This window comes from Lactuca saligna, chromosome 4 (genome assembly GCF_052625555.1).
Source record: "Lactuca saligna cultivar CGN05327 chromosome 4, ASM5262555v1, whole genome shotgun sequence".
Taxonomy (NCBI): Eukaryota; Viridiplantae; Streptophyta; class Magnoliopsida; order Asterales; family Asteraceae; genus Lactuca; species Lactuca saligna.
The window spans coordinates 120,912,728-120,917,885 of record NC_136420.1 but is presented as its reverse complement, the minus strand read 5'-3'; the positions used below and the strand labels follow the sequence as shown (position 1 = coordinate 120,917,885).

Genomic DNA, 5,158 nt, shown 5'->3' with positions numbered 1-5,158 from the left:
TACAACATGAGGAATGAAATAAACATAACATATACCATTTTACACCAATCAAGTCAAGAAAAACAATTTATTTGGTTATGATGAACATTTTTGGACATAAAACCCAATTTTGGGCTCAACTTGTCAAAAATACAAAACTAAGGGCCCAAAATGACAAATGAAATTTTTTGGAGGTTGAAAAGAGTCCAAAAAGTTTTTAATATAATTTTTCTGAATAACAACACTTTTGAGGGGCTTAAAATCTAAATTTTGAACATAATGGGCTAAAAATCGGTTTTTCGACCCAATAAGCCCCAAATTGCGAAAATTTTGAAATAGAGGGGCTGAAAATGAAAGTTTCCGTAAAACAGGGGATTACAAGTGTATTAAAACTATTTTAAAGGTCAAAATGCTTTTCAAATTCAAAAGGGATCAAAAATGCAAAAAATTTCCATTTTGGGCCAAAATTGTAAAGATTGCGAAAAATGGGGGTTCCAACCGAGAAAACTTCATTTTGAAGGACTTAAGCTGTTTATTAAGTAAATCTTGGCTGAAAATGTCTTTTCAATAAGTTTTGATACTAAATTGTCAAGAAAAATGGTTTAAGGACTAAAATGGAAATTCTTTTATATAAAGGATTAAAAGTGTAAATTTTATCCAAGTAGGGTCACAAAAAGGTAAACTTTTACTTATAAACAAATAAATCCCATTAGATAAAATACGAGCACTACGACTACCGGCGAAACATAATAACAAATACACCTTCAACACCAATATCGTTAACAAACGATTTGATTCGGTCTCGGATCAATTACAAAACAAAAATCAATAAACATTAGTACTTCAATAAAACATGCGAAATTTACAAGAAGTCAATATTCAATCTTTGGGCTTGAAAGTTTCAAATCGTGCTCGTTGGGCCTAACTAGCCCAATGACATGATCTTTAGGCCCGAAGGGAACGTGCTTACATGTTATTGGGCCTTCTATAACCTAATTCCATGTAAAAGGACTTTCAATAGCTTTATTGTGCTGTTGGGCCCCAAGGGTCCATTGGTACTGCTAGCAAAGTCGAGAAGTCAAATGCAAGTCGAGCCAAGTGCCTTTCGCATTCACGATAGCTTTGAACGACTTATGGAAATAACGGGGGCTTCGTACCCTCCTTTCTCCTCAGTTGTGGGGCTATGAGAAGTCAGGGTGGTTGGATTAAGTGAGTCTTACGGACGACGCCTAAAGGATCGTTTGTAATTGGTAGTCATAAACTAGTCATGTTTTTTAATGCGTGATTATAACGACTCACAACCCATAATTAATCCAATGTCACCTGGGTAATCATAAACAATCGTCGTATCGGTATAACAATAAATAAGACATGTAATTCTATGTATTGGGAAAACATCGGGTTTTCCCGGGAAGTCAACACTTTTAACTATGTGATGTATACAAGGTTTAACAATTACACACGCTTACAAAATCGACAAGCATACTACGGATCTCCACACTTTTTCTTATATACAATACTTGTTTCAAGAAAATATCGGATTTTCTGGGTTTTCAAACTTCACCAAAATCATTATTTTTCAAACATGACTTATGAACTCACCAACATTTCATATGTTGACGTTTTTCAAAATACTTGTATTGTCAGGTAATAGGTAAATCGAAGAATAGGTATCCAGTGATGTCTTGGTGTTTTGTTTAAATTAGTATCGAACGGTTTAAGTATTGGAAATGTAATGTTCAAAACAATATACTGAATGTAAACAATATATGTTGTAATATTTCAATGCATGGTGACGAATGATGTTATGATTCATGTATAATAATTGTGATGGTATTCAATTGAGTCACAATAGCCCTCGGACGCTTCCACCGTCTGGTTCGGGGGTGTGACACATTAGTATCATCACGTTCATTTGACATATTAGTATCATCACGTTCATTTGACACACTAGAAGAACCGATTGGTTTCAGTTTAATAAACTTAACTAAAGACCATTTTTGTTTCAGTTTAGATTCTTCAACTATTTTTCCTTTTTTCTTTTTTCAGCTCCTGATAAGTGTTTTTTAGGAAACATCATAGTCACTAGTAAGGAAAGAATACACCTAAAGATCAAAAACTTGTATGATGTTTTATGGTTGAATCCAGATGGTGCTTATCTGTCGAAGGCATAAATCTACAAAAAAAAAAAAAAAAAAAAAAAAAGTTCAGAAACTTTGATGAAAGATTAACAAAAAAACAGATTGTTATTTGTAATTTGAAAGAAAAAACTTTACCTCAATAAAATTCGATTGCCAGTGTGACCAGAAATTAACTGTTAACAAAATTTGGGATGTAGACAAACAAAAAAAGAATTCAGCAGCTCGAATAAAAAATCAACAAGTACTATCAAAACTAAGAAAAAAAATCGGACTCACCTTAATGAAATTAGACATTCAGACTTGTAGATTGCTTGGGGGAGTAGTAGAATGCCTAAAATCAGATTTTTGAATCACAAAGTTGCAGAGATTGGGCTGCAAACATATAAACATAAAAGAATTTTACATTTGCAATCATTCTGCAACTATCGAATACACAAAGATTGGAAAAAATTTGGTATTACCTAATGAAATCGGAATCAAAATCTGTGAAATCAGAGTGAATTGATAATGAAATCGGCCTCACAATCATGTATTAGCCTTGCAATAGAGTTATAGAGTCATGATTTCAGAAGCCTTTCAAGAATTGAAGCAATAAATCGAAGCAAAATTGAGTCGAAGCAGTCAAGCAGAATTCAGCGGTCGTGATTTGGTTTAGTATGCAGTGGGAATGGTCGAATGCACAATTCGGTAATAGAGGATTAATAGCGTCGTGATTTGATTAGGTCTCCCACTTGAAGAATAAGAAATACAATCACCGTATGACAGTAACGTTCAAATCAGACGCACGCTTGCGTCTCGCGAGGTGACTTATCGACGTTTCAGTTTTCCATATCATGTTTATTCTAAAATCGGCGCCTAGGTGTCTACTCTCCCCCTTCTAAGTTTTATTGGGCTAGTTTCTACAATTGGGTTGCTAATATGGAGTTTGAATGGAGTTTTATTGGGCTAGTTTCTACAACTGGGTTGGTAAGTTTTATCCCGCTTTTAAATTTTTATAGGTCTCTACACACACAAACACACACACACACACACACATATATATATATATATATATATATATATATATATAACAAAGCCTATACAAATTTTGGGCCCCCTTTAAAGATGGGCCCCAGACAGTCGCGCCTATCGTCCACCCTCTCGGACGGGCCTGAAACCCAAGAAAGTCTATGTTTTTTACGCCTATTACTAACCCAAAAGAAAGAATACGATCTAGTATCATCAAAGATCTCATATATCCTAGGATTCGACTTGGGGTGGACATTTGGACCTGTGGACCAGATCGGACCGGACCGTTTTTTTGGACCCATGGGCCAATTCTCGATTCTAGGATTTCAGCAAAACCAGTCCGGTCCGGCCAGTTCTAGGTAAAAACCGGTTTTGGACCGGATTATTTAAAAAAATTATTTTGTAAAATTCTTTAAAGAAACATATCTCATTCACTTTATGTCGGATTAATATGAGGTTTTTTCTAACGTGAAATTTAGAGTTTTTAGATGATTTTAGACTATAAATGTATTGTTTTTGGTGTTATATTTGATGAGTTACAATCATTCAAAGATGAGATATTAAACCTAAAATATTTCAACTTTTCAGTAAGAAATTTAAACCTTTGTATTATGTGAAATTCTTTAAAGAAACATATTTCATTCGTTTTAAGTTGGATGAACATGCTGTTTTTCTAGCATATAATTCAGAGTTTGTATATGATTTTAGACTATAATTTTGTTATTTTTGATATTATATTTGATGAGTTACAATCATCCAAAGATGAAATATCAAAGCTAAAATATTTCAGCTTTTCAGTAAAAAAATTTAAATTTTTTTATTTTGTGAAAATTTTTAAACAATCATATCTTATTCGTTTTACGTCGAATTGAAATGCGGTTTTTTTAACGTATAATTTAGAGTTTATAGATGATTTTAGACTATAATTTTGTTGTTTTTGGTGTTATATTCAATGAGTGAATGAGTTACAATCCTTCAAAGATGAGATATCAAAGCTGAAATATTTCAGCTTTTCAACAAGAAATTTAAACTTTGTATTATGTAAAATTCTTTAAATAAACATATATTATTCGTTTAAGTCGGATCGACATGCACTTTTTTTCAACGTGTAATTTAGAGTTTGTAGATAATTTTAGACTATAATTTTGTTATTTTTGGTATTATATTTAATGAGTTACAATCCTTCAAACAAATGGTATAAAGTATAAATCAAAGTTTGAACAGTCCAAATGACACAATAATCAAAAACATATTTATTTTTACGAGTTGTATCGTATCAAACTCAAAAAAAAAAGTATTAATTTTAACGAGTTGTAATGTATCAAACCCAACAACATATTCATTTTAATGAGTTGTATCAAACCCAAAAACGCTGCTGTTTTTCTAGCATATAATTCAGAGTTTGTATATGATTTTAGACTATAATTTTGTTATTTTTGATATTATATTTGATGAGTTACAATCATCCAAAGATGAAATATCAAAGCTAAAATATTTCAGCTTTTCAGTAAAAAAATTTAAATTTTTTTATTTTGTGAAAATTTTTAAACAATCATATCTTATTCGTTTTATGTCGAATTGAAATGCGGTTTTTTTAACGTATAATTTAGAGTTTATAGATGATTTTAGACTATAATTTTGTTGTTTTTGGTGTTATATTCAATGAGTGAATGAGTTACAATCCTTCAAAGATGAGATATCAAAGCTGAAATATTTCAGCTTTTCAACAAGAAATTTAAACTTTGTATTATGTAAAATTCTTTAAATAAACATATATTATTCGTTTAAGTCGGATCGACATGCGCTTTTTTTCAACGTGTAATTTAAAGTTTGTAGATAATTTTAGACTATAATTTTGTTATTTTTGGTATTATATTTAATGAGTTACAATCCTTCAAACAAATGGTATAAGGTATAAATCAAAGTTTGAACGGTCCAAATGACACAATAGTCAAAAACATATTTATTTTTACGAGTTGTATCGTATCAAACTAAAAAAAAAAGTATTAATTTTAACGAGTTGTAATGTA

General features: G+C 31.2%; 1 long non-coding RNA gene across 1 annotated transcript; it reads right to left on the bottom strand.

The window, feature by feature from the left end:
• Positions 1–713: 713 nt before the first annotated feature.
• LOC145038779 (uncharacterized) lies at positions 714–2,940 on the bottom strand. The gene is made up of 4 exons (XR_013679561.1): positions 2,582–2,940; positions 2,397–2,492; positions 2,256–2,293; positions 714–2,155 (listed from the first exon to the last, which is right to left on the bottom strand). It is a non-coding gene; the product is annotated as an uncharacterized LOC145038779 (long non-coding RNA).
• Positions 2,941–5,158: the final 2,218 nt, after the last annotated feature.